Here is a 22932-nt window from a genome sequence, read left to right on the forward strand (position 1 = left end):
CCTAGTACTGATAAATAGCAAATATATGAAATTGATAAAACGAATGAAATATGAAACAAGGTCAATATCTGATCACTCCCCGTTAGTACTTGAATTATGCTTCTCTCAGGATAGATATATATCAAAACCTCCCTTTAGACTAAACCCTTACTGGCTATCAGTCATAAAGACACATGAAATAATTCGAAATGAAATAGGCCGATTCTGGGATATCAACGACGGCTCAGCAAAAATTCAAGTGGTATGGGATACCTTTAAGGCGTACATGAGGGGATTGATGGTTAGTAATATCACGAATCTTAGAAGAGAATATGGAAAAAAACAGAAAAATCTAGAGAAACATGTGATCTTAGCGACAGAATCCTTCCATATAAATAAGACGGAGAAAAATAGGGAAAATATGCAAAAAGCCACACAAATATATGCTAATTTTTTACTGGATAAAGCTCAACAGAATCTTTTCTTTAAAGGGCAAAAATACTTTACTGATTCTGGGCGACCCGGTAGGCTACTCTCCAGAGTAATCTCCAATCAACAACCTAAAAAACACATAGAGAAGGTTCGAGTGAGGGATGGTAGAACAGTTACTGGTCAGGGTCCGGTGGAGAAGGCCTTTTTTGATTATTTTCTTGATATGTATAAGGCTGATTCTAATATTACAGACGATAAGATAGATCTCTACCTAGATAGGATTAACTTTTCAACTATTACTGAGAACCAAAAGAAAGCATTAGAACTGGAGGTCTCAATTAAGGAACTTGAGGGAGCTATTAAATTATGTTCACCTAATTCTACTCCTGGTTCAGACGGGCTTCCATATGAATTTTATAGCAAATATGGGGACTGTATTTTTCCTAGATTACTGGAGGTCTTTACTGAATCAATGGAGGATGGGAGGTTGCCAGATTCAATGATGGAGGCTACAGTGATACTAATTCCAAAAAAAGGCAAGGACCCTCTAGATTTAGAATCTTACAGACCAATTTCACTGCTTAATGCAGATGTAAAGCTTTTGGCGAGGGTCCTTGCTACAAGGCTCTCTGGGGTCATTTCCTCCATTGTCCATCCGGATCAGAGCGGTTTCATTAAAAATAAGGGTACACATTATAATCTACACCGGCTCTTTTCTAATATCCAGGCCCCTGGGGGGACCGCCCGCTCCATCCTGTCATTAGATGCCTCTAAGGCCTTTGACAGGGTGGAGTGGCGTTTCCTCTGGAAGGTTCTTGCTAGGATGGGCTTTGGAGAGAGGTTTATACGTACTCTTAGGCTATTGTATGGATCTCCAAGGGCTAAATTGAGTCTTAATGGAATTTTGAGTAGCAGTATCGAGTTAAACAGAGGCACCCGTCAGGGTTGCCCACTATCTCCCTTATTATTTGATATATATATCGAACCCCTTGCGATGGCCATTAGGCAGGACGATCAGATCAAAGGATTTGGTACGCTAGGAACACAAGATCGTATTTCACTATATGCAGACGATGTTCTGTTTTTTATAGATCATACGGAAACCACTCTCCCTAGGATTATTCAAATGGTTAAATTATTTGGTGAGGTTTCTGGTCTTCTTATAAACTGGACCAAGACTAGTCTGCTTCCAATAGACCCCCTACCACAGAAAGAGATTCCTGTTACACAGTTGGATATTGTTGATACTTTTCAATATTTGGGTTTGACGATATCGCCTCGGGTCGAAAATTTTGTAGAACTTAATTTGATCCCCATAATAGTAAAGATCAGAGCTAAAATAGGAATTTGGCTGAAACTTCCCCTATCTAGAGCTGATCGAGTTTCACTAGTCAAAATGGTGATATTACCACAATTGCTCTATGTGCTCAGGAATACACCTATTTGGATACAAGACAAACATTTTAAACTTATAGAGAGACTAATTAATGATTTAATATGGGGAAGAAAGCGAGTTCGAATTAAGTTGGAGTATTTGTATAGATCAGTGGAGTGCGGGGGTTTAAATCTCCCCTACTTTAAGGGTTACTTTATTGCAGCCCAGCTATTGAGGTGCTATGAATCAGAGCATAGCGCACTACTGGGGAAGTTGGTAAATAGTCATGCCCACAATAATATTTTTTCCTTGTTGGAATCTGGCCTATTGAAGAGCTATGAGCAAGGCTACAGAGAGACTATAAAACTACTCCTTAAGGTGTGGGCTACAACTAGGACATGGTTGAAAGTTAAGGGTTCACTTACATTTACGCCTCTTTGGCATAATTTGTATTTACAAAGGCTGGATGAAATTGCAGCTGACACATTTTGGCAGAAGAATAAAATTTTATATATCTCACAGGTAGTTAAAGATAGAGAAATTAAATCCTATATAGAAATGATACAAAATTTAAAAAATCTTTCATGGTTTAGGTATTTCCAATTGCGTTCTGTGTTATCCAGCTTGGATGATAAGCGGCTGTTGGATATAGATAATGTATCCTTTCTGAATGATTGGGTAGGAGGTACACATTCCAGAATAAAAATTTCAAATATATATAAGTTATTACTTAAAGCACGGTTTAGTGACATACACTCTCCAGGACAAAAAGCGTGGGAGGTGGACTGTCCGAATGTACAAATAGAAGGGTGGGATAATATTTTTGGGAATCTATCTTCACTATCCCAGAACTTTAACCATGTCCTGATACAATTTTATATCTGCCACAGATTATATATTACTCCATTGTGGATGAACAAATGTGGGTTAAGAGACACGTCCAACTGTCCCAAATGTGACACTGTAGGAGCAGACTTTCTCCATATGATATGGACCTGTCCAGAACTTATAAACTACTGGAACGGTATCAATAACTATATTATGTGTAAACTAAAAATTCGAATTCCTTTTGAACCACAAGTATTTATTCTCAATGATCTCTCCAAATTAAAAAATCATAAGTATCAAAAGATTCTTTTGAGTAGAGTATTGATGTTGGCTAGAGTTTTGATCAGCCGCACCTGGTTTGCCCGATCTACTCCAAACAAAAACACATGGATAAATTTAATTGATAAGGTAATGAACTACGAAAAAATTTTATACAGACGGAGGGAAAATGAATATCAATGGACCAGGATATGGGGTGGTTGGAGGTCTGGTTAGCTGAGATCAAGTTGTTTTATATATAAGGGTCCTACTTTGACGCACCACAAACTGGGAGGGAGGGAGGGGAGGGTTTTCTAAATATTTTGAAAAGATGAGTGGAATATACGCACATATAATCACTTGGTTTAATATTTTTTAAGCAATAAAAAAAAAAAAAAAAAAAAAAAAAAGGTCCTAGTAGGACCGAAACGTTGGCCACTTTTTATTTTTTTAACTATAAGCCCCCTTAGAGGGCTAGAACCTGTGATCTTTTGATCCCCCTTCCTATTCACCCCAATAGAGATCTATTAGGGTGAATAAGATTTTTGCAGTCTCCATTCTGAGCTATGACTCGAGCCATGTCCCTCTGCCTTTACTCACAGGTGCCACGATCGAGGCACCTAAGGGGTTAAATGACGGGGCGGTGCCATCGTCACTCCCTGTCAGTCTATCCGGGTGCTGGCTGTGTGATAGAGCCGACACCCGTTGTGTATGTAGTCAGCCCACTGCAGAAGCTCCATACATCCTCTGCACCACCATGACGTACCGGTACGTCACAGTGGCTTAAGGGGTTAAAGCAGGGGCATCGCTAGGTTAAAACATTCGGGGCCTGGGCCCCGGATGTTTTGTCCCATGCCCCGAATGTCCTGCCTGCCTGCCAGATACAACTGTATTGCCTTACACAGAACGGCAATACAATTGAATCTTACACTGGGAAGAGGTGAAGGACCTTTGGTGACATCACAGGTCATGTGATCAGCACAACAGGCTGTGATAGGATGACCTGGATGATGTCACCATCATGTGACCAGGGCAGGATTGGACGGAGTGAAGAGGAGAAGGAGCCTAACGCTGATGTCTGTACAGGAGAGGTAAGTGAAGGGAGAGGCAGAGCAATGCTGGGAGTTGTAGTTATTTAACTGGGATGTATGTTAGGGCTGAAGGGAGGGATGTTATTGACATGGAACTGTGTGCTTGAGGTGGCTGGGGGAGAGAGTGATGTTATTTACATGAGACTGTATGTTGAAAGTGGATAGTGGGGGGGAATGATGTTTATGTACATGGGACTCAGGGGTCGAGTCGAGGGGGAACGGGTGGGAACGGCGTTCCTGCACTTTTTTCACAGCAGGAACGCCGTTCCCGTTCTGGGCCGGCGCTTCCATAAGGCAGACCAAGCGGCTGCCTTAGCCTTAGGACGCACTCTGCACAGAGAAAGGGGTGGTCGGAAAAACTCACTTTTTTTTTTTAATCACTTACTTGCCACTTGCCAGCAGCGCTGCCGGGCGCCCTCCCCTCCCCAGCCAGTGTTCACTCCCCTCCCCACGCAGATAGGAGCAGGAGGCTGCTGATTGGCCAGTATCAGCTACCTGCCCTGCTATTGGTCCATCCTTTCACACCCCCTTCTCTCTGGAGCTGAACACAGCAGGAGGCAGGCGTTCCTCACAGTGGACCATGTGACCATGAAGGAGCATGTGACCAGTGACGTCACAGACCTCCTTCTAACAAATCCATTCTAGCATCTACCCAGCATGTATGGCAGGACTCTGCTGAGCAAAGACCATGTGCCCAGGTGAGGTGAGCACAGAAGTGCCCTGGCATCTGTCTGCTGCTGGAAGCTCAATGTGGAGCTTTATGAATGTAAAAACTGCTTCTGACCCTAATCTTAACACATAACGTTCATTTGATTGCAATCTACCCTAACACCTAAAGGGATTTTTTTAAAGCCTGCTGTTTCTCTAGGTGACCTTATGCTGATAGTAGTGTTAATAGAGTCTCAAAGGTCTGTAAAAATAGGGTAACCGCTTTTATAGACCCTTGAGACTCTATTAACACTACTATAAACATAAGGGCACCTAGAGAAAGAGCAAGTAAAATAAATAAATAATGCCCTTTAGGTGTTAAAACATAACTTATTTGGTTGCTTGAACACCTAAAGGAAAACAAATTAAAAACCTGCTGTTTCTCAAGATGACCTTATGTTGATAGCAGTGGTAATAGAGTCTGAAAGGTCTATAGAAGCAGTTACCCTATTTTTACAGACCTTTGAGGCTCTATTAACACTACTGTCAACATAAGGTCATCTAGAGACACAGCAGGTTTTTAAAATGATTTTTCCTTTAGGTGTTACAGCAATCAAATGAAAGTTATGTTTTAACACCTAAAGGAAAAACATAATTAAAAAAAGATGCTGTTTCTCTAAATGACCTGATGTTGATAGTAGTGTTAATAGAGTCTCAAAGGTTTGTAAAAATAGTGTACCTGCTTCTATAGACCTTTGAGACTCTATTACCACTACTTTTAGCATAAGATCATCTGGAGAAACATCAGGTTTTTTAAATTATTATTTTTTCTGTAGGTGTTAGAGCAATCAAATGGAGGGGGAGAAATGTTACATGGGTGAGGATGGGGTTACATGATGGGCCGGAGACAATGTCTGTAGTCTGTCTGTGCCATGGATGGGGAGAAATATGACATGGAGGGCTGATGGCTGACATGGGGGTCTGATCTGAGGCATTGGGGCTGTGCCTGCGAGCTGAGGTCTAATTAACATTGCGGGTCTGACCTGAGGTGGAATGAAAAATATTTGTTTCCTATTATCCTCCTCTCAAACCTAGGTGCGTCTTATGGGCCGGTGCATCTTATAGGGCGAAAAATACGGTACTTGCTTGCTCCTACTCCCAAACTCCCCTGCCCTTTGCATACGCCGCGCGCCGTGACGTCACGCGGAGGCATTTGGGTGAGTTCCCACACTTTTTTCCCCAGGACTTGACCCCTGATGGGACTTAATGTTTAGGCCCATGTTTCCCAACCAGTGTGCCTCCAGCTGTTGCAAAACTACAACTCCCAGCATGCCTGGACAGCCTTTGGCTGTGCGGGCATGCTGGGAGTTGTAGTTTTGCAACAGCTGGAGGCACACTGGTTGGGAAACACTGGTTTAGGCTACGTTCACACTTGCATTTGGTAATCCGCTTGTGAGATCCGTTTCAGGTCTCTCACAAGCAGCCCCAAATGCATCAGTTTAACCCCAATGCATTCTGAATGGATGCGGATCCATTCAGAATGCATTCGTTCAGCTCCGTACGGCCCCCCGTTCCATTTTGGAGGCGGACCCCAAAATGCTGCAGGCAGCGTTTTTGTGTCTGCATGGCCTTGCGGAGCCAAACGGATCCGTCCTCACTTACAATGTAAGTCAATAGGGACGGCTCTCTTTGCATTGACACAAAATGGTGCAATTGTAAACGGATCCGTCCCCAATTGACTTTTAATGTAAGTCAGGACGGATCCGTATTGGGACTTAGAAATTCAAATCTAATACAAACGGATCGGTCCTGAACGGATGCATTCGTTTGTATTATATCTGTGCAGATCCGTCCTGTACAAGTACAGGACAGATCCGTACGAACGCAAGTGTGAAAGTAGCCTTAGGGGGTGATGTTTACATGGGATTGTGCGTTGGAGGCGGCTGGGGAGGAGGTGATGTTATTTACATGGGACTGTATGGTGGAGGGAGGATTATAACTGCAGGGGGCACTGCAGACCCAGGGGACATTATAGGCGGTCTTATTACTACTTGGGGCTCTATAGGAGGGTCTTATAGATCCGCCTTAGTTCTACTAAGCGCACTATGGGGGTCTTATTACTGCTGAGGGGTCTGTAGGGAGCTTTATCACCACTGGGGGAACAATAGGGGGCCTTATTTCTACTGCGGACTCTGTGAGGTTATGATTAATATGGGAGGGCTCTTCTAATAATGGGGGCATTGTTGAGGAGCATTATCACGGTTGGGGCAGTGTTACTAACGAGGGCATTCTAGAAGGGAATTACTATTGGTAGGACTATGAGGAGCACTATTACTATGGGGGGCAGTTATGTTTCTTTAGGATAGTATTTGGGGGTATGGGGGGGTTGAGGTTTTGGCACAGCAAGCAGCAGGATAACACTGTGGGGACTCCAGTTGGGGGATAATGATAGAATGTGAAGAAGCTAAGATGTCTGTGTGTCACACTCTGCAGAGACGAGGCGGCTGAGAGAAGTTGTCCAGACCAAGTGGAGAAGATTATGACAGAGAGGAGACGTCAACTGGAGGCCCTGGATGTGACAGGTAAGTGTCGCTGTATAGCAAGTACAGAATAGTGCGGGGGGGGGGGGACATATTTACTGGGGCTTGTGCCCCCGGATCTTTTGAGACCCTAGCAACGCCCCTGGGTTAAAGCCACTTTTCTGGCACAAAGAAGATGATAAATGTCCCCTATAGAGTCAAAGAAAGAGTCATCCTGAGCCCCGTTGACAGTTTTGGTACAGATCTAGACAGCCTGTCTAAACTTACAGCATCTTTAGGATTAGAAAATTTGGGCAATTGTGTATGTGTAACTAAAGGTTTGAAATTACGGAGAAGTGCAAAAGGTTAAAGAGGGAATAGAGAGAGGAAAAAAAGCATATGAGACCCAGACAAAGAAGAGGTTTATTTCCCAAATGCAGTTGCTATATAAAGACGTTTCATTAACTCCCTTACATATTAAAGGAGCAAACTAAATTTTCCTATCAGTTTTAACCTATACTAAGGGAATACAGAGAGTTACAGAAAAGCTAAATGGCTGTGTGGGACCTGTGAATCACAGGCCAACATGAAAGAGAATGCTCCAAAAGGTATTTGTGGGTGGAATATACCTAACCTAATGAACCTACAGTAATAGCTAAGGTAGGTGGTAGACTGTAAACTTCAAAATGTTTTACTTGTGCCCACATCAGTGCTGTAATAATCCTGGTAAAAGGGTGTGTAACTGGGTGTGGAGTGGAAGGGGCGAGTCAGTGGTACTACTAGCATTGGGCATCCAGGGTACACTGCCCAAACATCACTTTTAACTGCATATGTGTCCTTAGCAGGGGCGTTGCTAGGGTCTCAAAAGATCCGGGCCCAAGCCCCAATGCAAGTGGCCCAATTCTCAAGTCAAATAATCCCCACCCCCCACCCCCACAAATACTAGCACTGAAGACATTTTTCTGTACTTGCCCTCATTAGTAATACTGCCCAATACAGTGCCCCCAACAGTGATAGTGCTCCCCAAGATTGCCTCCATTAGTAGAAGAGCCCTCTAGTATTAATAATGCCTTTACAGAATCTCAGTTGTAATAAGGCCCCCCATAATTCTCGTAGTAGAAATAATGCAAATCCCTCCTATAGAACCGCCGATAGCAATAAGAACGCCTATTGTCCCCTGGATTTAAAATGCCCCCACAGTGCCCTCAGTTTTTAGAATTTCCCATACTGTTATAATGCTCACCCTGAAGTGCCTCAGTATTTATATTGCCCCCTACTGTTATAATGCCCACAAAGTGCCCCCAGTATTTATATCCCCCCCATACTGTTATAATGCTCGCAGTGAAGTGCCCCCAGCATTTTTAATACCCCCTGCAATGCCCCCTGTAGTTATATTCCTCTGTTTATTTCCTCTATAGTTATAATTCCTCAGCCCCGCCACCATACAGTCCCATGTAAATAACATTATTTCCCTCCCTCCGCCATAGAGTCTGGGGGTCCACACTATATGTCACAAAAAAGAGGAATACTTTGGTTTAGGTACATAAAGGGGGGAAGTTAATATGGCATAGGCGTGCAGTGGCCGGGTTTGGGGTGGCCTATCCTTATATACAGTTTTAGCTAGACTAGAGCCTTCTAGTAAGAAGGGTGGAGAAACTCAGCACAAACAGATAAAAAGGTTTCACTTTCCGTCTCTCATAGACAGTTTTTCCAGACACAAACAGGTTTTCAGACATAACATAGCTAAACCAGACATCCAAAAGGTCAGTCTGTCTGGTTTTGGTGGTAAACAAGTCTGGCTTTTTCCCTCCAAAACATGCTCTTCTTTAAACCCTATGGTAGCTGTGGAAAAAGGGGGAACATTACTATTGTGGGGGACACAAAGGCAGACATTACTGTGTAAGAAACTCAAAAAAGGTATCATTACTGTGAGGGTTACCAATGATGCATTGAGCACTGTTGCTGTGTGGAGACTAAAGTGGGAGGTAAAGAGGCCACTAAGAGAAGTGCTGTTACTGAGAAAGACCTAAAGGGGGCACTATTCATGTTTTGGGGAAATATTACTATGTACAGCACACGAGGGAGGTGCTATTAGGGACGAGGGAGTGAGAAGATGGAACTCAAATACAAGCTGGAAGCCTACATAGATCACAGTCATAGCCATGATTTACACCCAATGACCTGCCTGGTGCTGTGCAGAGGAGAATCTTCCCCCAACAAGATCTCATGGGTCAAAGCATTGACCTAATCACTTGGGTTTATGGGTGGAATCTAATATGCAGAACATAAGTTAGAAAATAACCGTAGGAACTTTCCTGCCATAATCAAATCACAATAAGAGAGGTTAAACATGATGTAATTATAATTTTCAGTATGTTCATAGATGACAAGCTTCTATTTAGTAAGACAGGGCAAAGGGATGTCAGAACATATCATATCAGTGCATGTCTATTACTGATTTAGAGGAGTCAGAGCAATTTTTTCACTATAAGAGGCAGGTGACAGAAGTGCACAAGTCAAAGCAGGGTGACATAAACTATTAGCTTTCCGCTCATTAAAATCACTCAGTGGTCACTTGCTAAAATTAGAACACCTTTTACAATATAACTTTCTTTTTGGCTGCCAATATAGCTTAATTGAAGTTTGGGGTGAGGCCAAAAGCCAATCAGTGTAACTTTGCTTGTCATTTGTTCACCAACGATGCTTGAAACAGCCGTCTTTATTTGGCTTCTTTCATTTTGTTCCACTTCTGACTTACTGAATGGATCCAGTCACCAGTGAGTATGTAGTATGTTTGACATCAAGAGATGCATGCTGTGCCATCCTTGCCATAAAAAGTGACAGAAAGCTCATTGGAAACTTCAGTGGAATGCTAGTGTGAACAGAACCTAAGAGGTGCTAGAAACGGGTTTAGCTATGTCTAAAGAAGACATAAAAATGTTCTGTGCAGCACTTACCACATTCCTAAATTACTGTATATAAATCTGTTCAATAATCTACCACTTCGCAAGTCTAAAGTAATATGGCAGTAGGCTGTGAAAAGGAACCTTTTAGGCTTTGTTCACAACCTTGCTCAGTATTATTCCTGCTGTAAGGAATCCCAACTCTGTTCTTTCGTTTAGGGACAGCACTGATTGGGTCATTAATTTTCAATTGAAGTAGAGATGAGTAAATTTCTTAAAATTCATTTCTGGCCCGATTCTAATGAATTGGTCAAAACTTCTGAACATAATCCAAATTGATTCTATCCATATCAAAAGTGTTCCAATTGGCCTTAAAATTAGTACATGGCACTCTGAGGTCTCCTAGGACTCATTTTTTTCTCTTTTTTGTTTTTTTGTTGTTTTGTTTTAGTCTCTCCCCCTGTTCTGTAAAGCAATGATAGCAATAGCAAATAATGTAAGATTGACAATGACATAAATGGCTTATGGGGAAACGGTTGACAGTGTTAATAACAGCCTTTTTAAATATAACACTGCACCATCAAATTTTTATGCTTCCTAATATTAAAAGTGTTCCAAAAGTTGACCTTTATTGGGGGCAGATTCCTGCATGTGTATATGCAGCGTCCCACTAGTTAGGGTAGCACCACAGTATATATAGGGCAGTTCAGGCCTAGCTGTTCAGGGAGTTCTCTCAGCTCTCTTAGTTGAGAGTTGGGAGTTGTTGAGAGAAGAAGATGGAGTAAGGAGCTAAGGGGGGAGGAGAGGTCTCCTCTCCTCTCAGCTCTGTCTCTGGAGCTCCACAGCCCAGAGGAACCAGCTTAAACTTCATTAAAAAAGCCAGGAAGACAGGCAGAGGAAGGTCTACATTCTACTATTCACTCTTCAGGAGTAACAAGCGAATTTCTGTTCAAGTTTATTATTGGATCAAGACAATGGAAGGACAAGGCCATTATTATAGGCTCTAGGCGCCTATGTAATTAGGTGAAGGACTTAGCTTCTGGCAGCCTCACCGTTATTCTTAAGACAGATAAGGATTCTGTCATATCACTTGTGTAGAATATAAAGACTGGAGCTATCTCAACTAAGACTGAAGCAAGGCAAAGAGCAGAATATCAGTGAGTACATAACTAACTACTCTAGCCTGACACATTACCACCTGCACAGCCTGTTAATGGGATTCATCACATCCAACTTGCATGTGTACAAAAGACTGTATTATTACTGGATTCAACTGTTATCAAGAACCTGGTTATAGTAAAGTTTACAGTTGGATTTAAACCTGCCTCATTCTTCTAACTTCATACCACTACCACTCTCAACATTTTGCACCACCAAGGTGCTGGCGTCACGACAATACCTAAGTCAGGGGCCCAGCCGCATAAGCACTCAGCATTCATTCACCATCAAGGGCACCTCAATCACCACCTGGCCGGTGTCCCTTGTAATAGAGTGTGCCCCGGAGAATCTAGTGCTGTTCTCCCCTTCACTGCACTGCTGGCCCAGGGAGGCGTCTGCTAAATCGTGAGTAACCGATGAACTGTATGTACATTCCGGCCCACTGTGAACCTGACATGTTCTACCCCTGCGGATTGGCACGCTGCATATATACACACAGTAGTATAGGAAGAAGCAGTAACAAGTAGTTAAAAAATTATGCATTAACAGAGAAAGATGCCTGCCCCTGTTTCTACACACATGCACACAGTAGCATTGGAAGAGTATAGTACAATCATCATTTTCATCATCTGTCTCATCCGCATTCACCACCAACTCCTCCAGTGGTAGCTCCTTATCCTCCTTCACTTCCTTGTCCATAGGATTTCATCTTCCTGCAATAGAAATATCAGAGGTGTAACGTTGATGCTGCTGCTGTCCTTGCTCAAACACCTGGTGGCCTCTTTGAATGGCATGAGTATGCAACATGCCTCCATGGTGAGCTGTCACACTGCTTGAGCTGAAAATAACACATGATTAGAGTTGAGCGAATCCAAATTGCAAAGTTCGGGTTCGTCCCGAACTTTGTGAGTTCGGATACCTGGACCCAAACCCGGACTTTTTCACTGAAGTTCGGGTTCGGTGTTCGGGTAATTTTATTATTTTCCGTTATAACATGGTTATAACGGAAAATAATAGCATTCTTAAGACAGAATGCTAAATTAAATGTCTATTGAGGGACCGCAGGTCTATTTGCAGGTCCTGAAGAAAAGAAGATACAATCAATGATTTGTAACCCCTCAATAGACATTTTATTTAGCATTGTGTTTTAAGAATGCTATTATTATCCCTTATAACCATGTTATAACAGAAAATAATAAAGTGAAGTTTGGGTCCCCATTGACTTAAATGTGGGTTCCGGGGGAAGTTCAAGTCAAGTTCTGGTCCCGAATCCAAACTTTGATGTGAAGTTTGACCGGACGCGACGAACCAGAACTTCCACGGGTTCGCTCAACCCTACCCTGTGTTGTGGTGGTGTCGTGCATCAGCATTTGTTATTTTACCCAAATGCAGCCATACATTTTTCTGCCATTGTTGCTGACCATCTTGTTGAGTTGTAGCTGGTGAGAAGACATCGAGCAAGAAATCTGATGCTTGATGCAGATTAGAAACTCATCCACTGTTTCTCTCACCTAGACTCATCAATTCTAAGACAGCATGGCAATGCTTCAGTTTACACATACTATATGAAAGAAGTGAGTGGGAGGAAAGTAAGGATCTGCCCTCTTTCTGTTAGAAAAGGGAGAAAGACCATTGAGACTGATGAAGAGGGTGGATTTGGATAACGGTTTGGTGTGGAAACCAGACTGGCACAAACATGGAGATGTCAATAATTCCATTGCTGTGGTGCTGCGTCATTGCTGCTGCAAAATATACTGACCCAGTAGGTTGTGAAAGACAAGTGGTTTCATGCACCTTGCTGCACTTTGACAATTTATATGAGTGACCCACATTCTCCACCAAGTGAGAGTATATGGCATAGATGGCTCTTTTTTGAGACATAATGTAAGATAAGACAATCTTTATCAATTTTGGTGAAGATCTGGAAGTGCAAGACAATTTTCATCAGTCTTTTGAGAACAAGACAACTTTAAACATTTTGTCAAAAAAAAATGCAGCTCTTGGAACTACAAGACAATTATGAAATATTTTTGGAAAAGGAGACAATCTTAAAAATACATTTATCAAAATAAAAATTTCCAAGTGGCTAGAGGTACTAATATCATAGACCAGAATTATTGATTCTAAAGAAGAAGTAAGCTTCGGCAGGCTATCTAGACCTGCACCAGATTTATCACAGTGGCTCAAGTTGGATGATAAATCTGGTGCAGGAAGAGACACTTCTCTGACTCTATATACACTACTGGTTTGCTTGCTTGCCTTTTGTAATAAATTAGTAGAGGAAGTGGATCAGCACTCACTTTTGATGCTAAGAAATCTTCACTTTATTGCCATAAATGTCTATATTCAATAGGCAATAAAGTGAAGATTTATTAGCACCAAAAGTGAGTGCTGATCCACTTCCTCTACTTGGATGTATGGGCCTGCAACCCAGGACACGAGCACCACCTTCTTCCAGAGTGCCAACTTCCAGAGTTGTTTTTTGGGGAAAACAATTGGCCCAACTATATGCTGTCAGTGATGCTGGAAATTTCACTTATTAGTACACTTATAAGTGGTTGAAATGCACAGAAAAAAAATACTTTCTCTTTAGATGATGTTGGTGCAGGCAGTACAGGACATGAACAGCTTCAGCAACTGCCCTCCTGTTATGCACCGGAGGTGCCGTCCAACAGGGGATTACGTCATGGACATGCATGAGTTAGACGCCGCTCCTCCTCCCATGCTGTGGAAAAGTGATCTGACTGGCGTCCCATGAAAAGGAAGCTGAACAAACGTTTCAAGAATTACAATATATCATCGATGACATCTGAAATATGACTTGATAAAGGGGTCCTGAGTACCCCGAAACGCGTCATCTTTTCAAAATAAAAAAATCTCGTATCCAAGCTCGGGTTGTTATTTGCGCCTTATGTCCTTTGGCTCGCCGCACGAATCCAGTGCAGACGAGACCTTTTTTTATATATCCAAATACCCACCCAAGTGGCGGTTTGGCCCCCACCCAGGGTCGTCTCGGACTCCATCCGGCAGCACCAACCCAGACAACCTGCACCATTCGAACCTCCCTCCACTAAGGTTGCACCACAATCAGTGCAAACCAAACCAGGTGAGTAATTTCACTCATCCTGGTTAGGGGGAAGGGACATCAATTTGTTTACCCTCACCTATGAGCGCCTTCTCTCATCTCTTGGCCATCTGATTGCCCTCACTGTAAGACACCCAGTCCCAAGACACTAACTGCCCTTATGTTCTGCCCCTATGACTTGAATCAGTTATCTATAGCCTATCTTATACATTTTCCTGAAAATGTTAACATTTGGCACAGCACCTTTAAATGTTAATTTAGATTCACTGACACAGTGTGAAAGATTTTGGTAGATGAGCACAAGGAGGACTCCTAGCAGCTTCTTAAAGGGCATCTGTCAGCAGAGTTGTATCTATGAAACTGACTAACCTGTTGCATGTGTACTTGTTCATATGTCGCCACATTGAAGAGAAAAATGAAGTTTTAATATATGCAAATGAGCCTCTCTGCAGCTGCTGCGCCCTCTGCACTTTCACATTTACACCACCTTGCCCTATCAATCAAAATGTAGATGGTGCGGCAGTTGCAGAGAGGGCTGAGCTTCTAGGAGTAATGACAACACCCCCATTGCTCCTACAGGCTCATTTGCATATATTAAGACATTAAGACATCATTTTTCTCAGTAATGGGCACAAATGAACATGGAACCAACACAGATGCCTTCAGCTGCCAAGTGCACATGCAACAGGTCAGCCAGCCTCATAGGCACAAATCTGCTGACAGGTGCCCTTTAATCTGTTGTCCATGCCTAATACCACTCCGTTCCTCATGACCACTACCTTGGTCACCTGCTTCATAGCTCTGGCAGCCCAGTCCTGCCAGTGTCCCTGACTCCCTGCCCAGCTTTTCCGACTGCCATATAGCGTTGACCGTGAATTTTCGAAAAGCAAATTTTTATTGCGAATATCGGCACTTCGAGAATTCACAAATATTTAGAATAATGTTGATATATATTCGGAATGACGAATATTCCTTATTTTTTTTTTTAACACAGCACACATCAGGTGATCATGCCTCCCTTGTTCTAGCTTGTGGGCCAATGAGAAGGCTTTGTCACAGCTTAGCAACATCCCTAGCAACCAATAGAAAAGTTGCCTACCCCTTACTATATAAGAATCTAGGGAGTGTGTTAGGCAGTGTGATAGGTTCTGCTGTCCATACATGCATGCTACAGACATAGTGCTGTGATGTCACAAGTTGCAAGTATTGCGAAAAAATACACGCATCATTAATCGCCGAAAATTCGCAACCACTCTATCTGCATATAAAGCTATTCTAATGTCCTGCTGTGCCAACCATTTTCTCCAGTCTCAGGAAACTTATACCAGCTTAAAAAATGTAGACTAAGTGACCGACGCCGGTATTTCGCGCGCATTACGTGAATAATACATTGCTGATTTTATCAATCAAGAATATAATCTCGAAATTTGAGAATATATGACGAATATGCTACAAAATGTTCGCAAAATATTGCAAATTTTAATATTGCCCCTGCCGCTCATCACTACTGCCATAGTTATGTTGCTGAATCAGTCTGCTCATAGGGTGTGCACACTCTCTCTCCAGTTCTTGAAGGACCAGCTCACATGGACCCTAAACTAACACAGCCAAAGGATAGCTATCATGGGGTACTCTAGGCACCTTCCTCTGTGGGTTGGTTCCTGAGCAATAGGTTCTAATTTGCTAGTTTCCTGAAAAGGAGTGTCTCTAGCTTGTTTGTCTGCTGAGTGTACCCTTTACTGCCTGTCTGATCTTGGTTCTGATGCTAAGCTACTTAACCTGACCTCTGACTATTTATCAGTAGTGTTGCTCATGAATATTCGAATTGTGAATTTTTATCGCAAATATCGGCACTTCGAGAATTCGAGAATATTTAGAATATCCCAAAATATATTCGTAATTGCAAATATTCGATTTTTGGGAAAATACCAGTTCATGCGAATTTTTATGCGAACATTTTAATGCAAATTTTATGCGAATTTTCGCAATCAAGAAAATAATGCCTAGGGGTAATGAATTTGCGAATTCGCAAATATATGGTGAATATTCTCCAAAATATTTGCAAAATATCACGAATTTGAATATTGTCCCTAACGCTCATCACTATTTATCAGATTGCATGTATTCTGCCTGCCCTAATCTCAGCCTGTTTAATGACTAAAGTTTTGCCTGATCCCTCAATGATACACATCAGCAGTCAAATGAACAGAGACTATTTCAAGAGGTAGCAGCCTAATGGTTTCATAACAGCAGAATCCAGATCCCTGTACACTAGTAGTGCGAACATAGGCATATATGGTCATTATCTAAACAGGCTTTAAAAAATAAAAAAATAAAAAATAAAAGTACATAGAACTGTCCAATTCTTTCTATCTATCTATCAATCAATCATAAAGTCTGTAATACACTATTAACAAGCAAGTAATTAGTATTTGTGCTTTGGTTAAATGCTCTAAATATAAGGTCATAGCAAGCAATGCTCCTGGTGGCAGCTGTTCTTCATGTAACGCTCCTCTAAACAGTTCCTTTTAAATGCATTTTGTAGGAATTGTAAAGCAGCATCCAATTTACCTCCCCATCTGACATGGTAATGCTTCTGTTTTTCAATCATTAAATATTGAAAGACTCACAGCAGCCTTTTAACATCTGCCAGTAACTCACTCTCTGGGCCGTAATGCTTGTCTGTGCACCTTCTGTCTTTGTTTTTGTCTTCCTTCTACCAACTCTGGCATTTTTATCTAGTGTATTACAGGTATCTGAGGCTGATATCCCCCAGGTCATATTTGTATCCAACGTCCTTTGAGAAGTAGAGTGACTAGCGTCCTTCAAGCTGTGCGCGAGTGATGTCCCTACAGTGATGCACCTACAGTAACTGCAGTTTGATGTGCTCCCAAACCCCAGCTTTGTTTGACCTGGTGCATTGTGTTACTTCGAGAATGTGTGAGGCTGAGTACCTGCATTCTTATCTATGGAACATTATTTTATGGTTGGGCTATGTCACTTAGTAACATATTTTAGGTACCCCGGTTAATTGTTGAATGCATACCTTGTATATAATTACACACACACAGTATGTGTCAAGACCTTAATGAGTATAGTAGTGACAACAGCAATGCTAGGAATACATAGACTACTTGTGATAATTGTGAAAGCATACAAAGGTTCACAAAAGCAGTGTGTTTATGAGACTTTAATGAAGTCATTAGAGCGACAACATCCTGATAAATAGACATGTCATGTTGAAGAGGAATATTACAAGTGGGAACTAAGGACTGTTACCCAGTCTAGGGCCTCATTGTGTCATTATCCAGCTCTAGTTGCAGAAGTGGAGAAATTTTTATTGCAAATATTAGTCTCTCATGGAATTTTTCATTTTATTATTTCAGCCAAGAATTTGCATCTTGTACAGATTAAAATTTGATGTACCCTTAATTATGAACAGCCTTGCAGTGCTCTTTAGACTGCAATCTAGATTGGGAGTCTTCATAGTGGTTAGATAGTGGTTAGATAGCATTGGTATAATTGTCACAGTCACATACTGTATTTGCATTAGATAGCACAGTCAAAGGTCTTTTCGATTTAATGAAAGTTGCCTACAACTTGTATTACTTCAAAATGTATAGCTTTAAAGAGGTAGTCCAAGACTTACTGATGCAGCCAATGACTGACCTCAGCAGTGACATTCTCTAAAACAGCATGTCACTGCTGGATCGCATGCTGCTTGGGGACATGTCACAGCTGAGGCCATTCATGGCTACATTGGTGCACATGACCCTGTCCATGCAGGAACGTTACATGTGGTAACCAAAAATGCAGTGAATCAGTGTCAGCCCGAGACCTACAGAGATGGAACTAAGCAGGGGGCAGCAGGTAAGTATAGCTACCTTCACAGATCCAGCTGGGTGGAGGTGCAGATAAATAAAAAACAATTATTGACAACTCCATTAAATTAGATATTAAAACTACGACGAACACAAAGAATGCTGTTAATGATAGCACACATTATTCATAAAGAGTCATTGTACCTGTTCATATTTTTAAATGTTCAATATTTTATGTTTGGCCTTGTGTCAAATAAAAAAAAGGTTTACATTTTCCCCATCATTCTTAATACCCCATACTGACAAAATGAAAACAGCATGTTCACAATCTTTGCTATTTTATTGAAAATAAAAATATTACTTTGACATACCATAAGTATTCAGATCCTTTACTCACTACTTAGTTGAAGCACCATTTGCAGTGATTACAACCTCTAGTCTTCTCAGGTATTTTGCCACAAAGTTTGACTTTGTACACCTGGATTTGGTAATTTCAGTATTTTCTTTTCTGCAGATCCTCTCAAGCTCTTAGAAGATGAACCGTCAGCTCGGTCTGAGGTTCAGAGAACAATGGAAGAGGTTTTCATCAGAAATAACTATGAACTTTTCTTCATTCAGCTTTCCCTCAAGTTTGACCAGTCTGTCTGTCACAACCACTGAAAAAAGGAGAGTGACTAATAAGTCATAAAAATTTACACCCCTATGAGAAGCGCCAAAAACCCCAGAATATACGGAAGATAAAATTAAGTAAGCAATTAAGGTATGGTAGATCATATAACCAGATCAGGGTAACCAGGAGAAGAAGGTGAACTCAGTGAACAGTAGACACACCAATAAGGCGTCCTAAAGTGAACAATGAGTAAAAGTATTCACATATGGTCAACCTATACGGTATATTAGAAAAGCCAAAAATAGTCAACTCACTTCACGGGGGGTGGCCAGCTGGATAAGCTCAAGACACCAGCATGGACCAATACCCCCCAATCCGGAGTGCCTGTAGAGTCGTCCAACACTGACGATTGCCCAGTATGGAAAGGAAAGGCTTCACTTCAGTGGTATTGTTTGAAGACTTTGGCTTCTTTATTAATTCATAAAATTAATTATGAATTAATAAAGAAGCCAAAGTCTTCAAACAATACCACTGAAGTGAAGCCTTTCCTTTCCATACTGGGCAATCGTCAGTGTTGGACGACTCTACAGGCACTCCGGATTGGGGGGTATTGGTCCATGCTGGTGTCTTGAGCTTATCCAGCTGGCCACCCCCCGTGAAGTGAGTTGACTATTTTTGGCTTTTCTAATATACCGTATAGGTTGACCATATGTGAATACTTTTACTCATTGTTCACTTTAGGACGCCTTATTGGTGTGTCTACTGTTCACTGAGTTCACCTTCTTCTCCTGGTTACCCTGATCTGGTTATATGATCTACCATACCTTAATTGCTTACTTAATTTTATCTTCCGTATATTCTGGGGTTTTTGGCGCTTCTCATAGGGGTGTAAATTTTTATGACTTATTAGTCACTCTCCTTTATTCTCTTACACACCGAATTCTTTCGGTGTGAACACCCCTTCCAGCTGCCTCCCCTTTTACACAATTTTTTTTTCTCTTTCCCCTGCCTCTGCTTTTTTACATCTTCCTGTCCTCCATCCACTGGCGCCTCTAGTTATATCCTTCCACCTGATTGGAATAACCCTCGCCTTTTTCTTTCTCTCTATACCTACAACCACTGAAAAACATCCGAAAAGAGTGATGTTGGCACCATCATGCTTCATTGTAGGGATGGTATTGGGTAGTACCTGGTTTCCTCTAAACATGATACTTAGAACTGAGGCCAAATATTTAAATTGGTTTCATCAGACCAGAGAATCTTGTTTTTCACACTATGAGAGTCCTTTGGGTATTTTTTTCCCAAATTTATCCCAAACTTTCATGTATTTTTACTGAGGAGAGGCTTCTTTCTGGCCACTCTGTCATAAAGTTCAGATTGGTGGAGTCCTACAGGGATGGTTGACCTTCTGAAAGTTTCTCCCATCTGCACACAGGATATTTGAATCTCTGCTGGAGTGACCATTGGGTTCTTGGTTTGGTGGGGTGGCCAGCTCTATGAAGAGTCATGGTTTTCCCAGACTTCTTCCATTTAAGAATTATGGAGGACACTATGTTCTTGGGAACTTTCAGTGCAACAGACTTTTTTTTCACATTTCTCCAAATCTGCGCTTCCACACAATCCTGCCTCTGAGCCATACAGGCAGGTCTTTGTTCCTCATGGCATGGTTTGTGCTCTGATATGTATTGTCAGCCATGGGACCTTATATAGACAGAGGTGTGTCTTCCTAAATCAGGCCCACAACTGTATTTAAAATAGGTGGACTACAATCAAGATTTAGAAACATCTCAAAGAGGATCAGAAGGCCCCTGAACTACATTTCAAGTGTCATAGCAAATGGTCTAAATACATATGTCTATGCTAAATGTGTGTTTTTCCTTTTTAATAAATTTGCACACATTACTAGAATGTAGATGCTAGGGGAAAACTAGATTTTTTTTAATTTTTTATACATTTTAGCACAAGGTCTCAACATAACCAAATGGGAGAAGTGAAAGAGTCTGAAAACTATCCGACTGCACTGTATATAATCCATGTGGATGAATTGTAGATAGGAAAGTAAAGGATTTCCCTTGATTGATTTTAACTAGTGCTACCATGTGAATTACAATAGTTCAATTTGAAATTTCCACATTACCAGATAAATTCTTTATAGATCTGCTACTGCTAATAGTGTAGAATGTAAATAAAATTGTATGTGCATATATTTTGCACAGATGTAGAGTTGGTCCTCAGAATTATTTTCTGTGGTAGGTCAGAGGAACCCCAATGTAAGGGTTCTTTTATATGGACTGATTTGATGTCAGATCTAACAGTGTAAAAAGTGTGGACAATCACCTGACTAACAAGCTTGTTCATTGGGTGATCGTGTCATATAACAGATTTGATAAATGTCACCCTTTGAGTTTTCTGTCTAGAAGTTTTGGTAAAATTTGTCAATCTCCCAGATTGCCCTGAACTCCAGTTTGGATTGCCCCCATTATGAATCACGCTTAGAAAGGTAGACTTAACAGACTTAGCAGCTGGGTATTTGTTTGGTGTTCATACTGAACCATACATTATGCTGCAGAGTGGTGAATATATAGAGAGATGAATGAAGACATTGATTGTTTAGACTCTGGTCAGTGATGACAATACTAAACAAATATTGCTTCTCTCTCACAGCTTCGGACATAACAGACAAAAAGTCATTGTGGACCTCATAAAGTTTATGTCTGTTTTTGAGTCACTAGGAATGTAGTATAGTCTGTGCTTGACAAAAAGGAGGTAGAAATTGGAAAGTTACATATTTGTTTTCAAACTGACTATAGGAATCTTGGGGCCATCTGGACTGACTTATTCAGGACTCTCCTGATCTAGTGAAAGAGCCTATACAGCTGCCAACCTCATGCAGGAGTACTGCTGCTTTAGCCTTATGTGCAAGTATATATCATGTGTATATGCTGAGAAAAACTGAAATGAAAGATGGATTTTTCCATCGGAGGAAAAGTTTAAAAGAAACAGGTGTTTGGGAGTAAAGGGTCTTATGCTGCTCTGGAGTTGAGGTCTGTTTAATAAAGTTTTCGCAATTGGACATGAGAGTGAACGTAACTCAGAGAGAAGCCGATTGTGCAGAAATCTGCAGAATGACTCTAGGGCAGATAGGAGGGGACTAGAAAATCTGTATTTGAATTTCATTGTAAATGGGGATAGACTATGGAACATATTTAAACAGGTCTATCTATCTATCTGTCCCCTTATCCGCCCCATGGTCTTCCTCTATGGTCCATGTGCACCTGCCCTCATTGCATGCGTGCACAGGGACGTTCAGTAACTGAAGTCACAGGGTAGTGATAATCATGATTTATGTTGATTTGTACAAATATCGCTCATATTTCTTACAGTGTATAGAATGCAATGTACGCTTCATACACTTTACATCTTTATAGTTCAGACCAGTTGCAGAAGCCACTATTACTTTGTTAGTATGCCCTTTAAACCCTTTTAACAATATGTTTTTTCTTGATCTGTTTCTACAAATATGGCTTTAATTTTGAAGTTTATTCATGGAAATAACTGTCTCCTCTATAAGGCCCTTGACCAGCTTTGCATGATACTGTGTCAGTGTTGGACTGGGATGCCTAGGGTCCACCAGTAAAATTTATTTTGGGGGCCCACCGTACGGATACAGTCAAATATAATAAATAATCTAACAAGTTTTTATATGAACATAAGCTGGTTGAGGTGCTGTACATTGATTATATGTATGTAGTGAAGTAAGTCTACTGTGTTATGTGCCACTTGTGCAGGGGGTGGGAGACTAGGGGGCCACCTTGCTCAGGGGCCCACTGGGGGATTCCACTGTATCCCTGTGGGCCAGTCCAAGCCTGCTGTGTAAACATCTCATAAAATTAACTAATTTTATTTCCCCTGCTTCTCCCAGCCTTATCCAAAATTTCCTTTTCTGCCAACTTTTAACTGCGACGAGGGGTGAGTGGGCTCATCTATGAGGATTTACATGAAGGAGCATTTGCAGTTTTATGTGTAGAGTTTACAATGAGTATTATTTGTCTGTGGAGTAAGACTTTGCCTTATTCATTTTCTATGTATGCAAATTGGAATTCAGAGTTGAAAATGTAATATAATATTATAGTACATACCCCTACAGAGGACCTGCCACTAAAAAACTAACTTTCCACATCACCACTGGCCTTCTGAGGAATTCAGTGTCTGTTTTGTGATGCCA

This window comes from Bufo gargarizans, chromosome 9 (genome assembly GCF_014858855.1).
Source record: "Bufo gargarizans isolate SCDJY-AF-19 chromosome 9, ASM1485885v1, whole genome shotgun sequence".
NCBI classification, from domain to species: domain Eukaryota; kingdom Metazoa; phylum Chordata; class Amphibia; order Anura; family Bufonidae; genus Bufo; species Bufo gargarizans.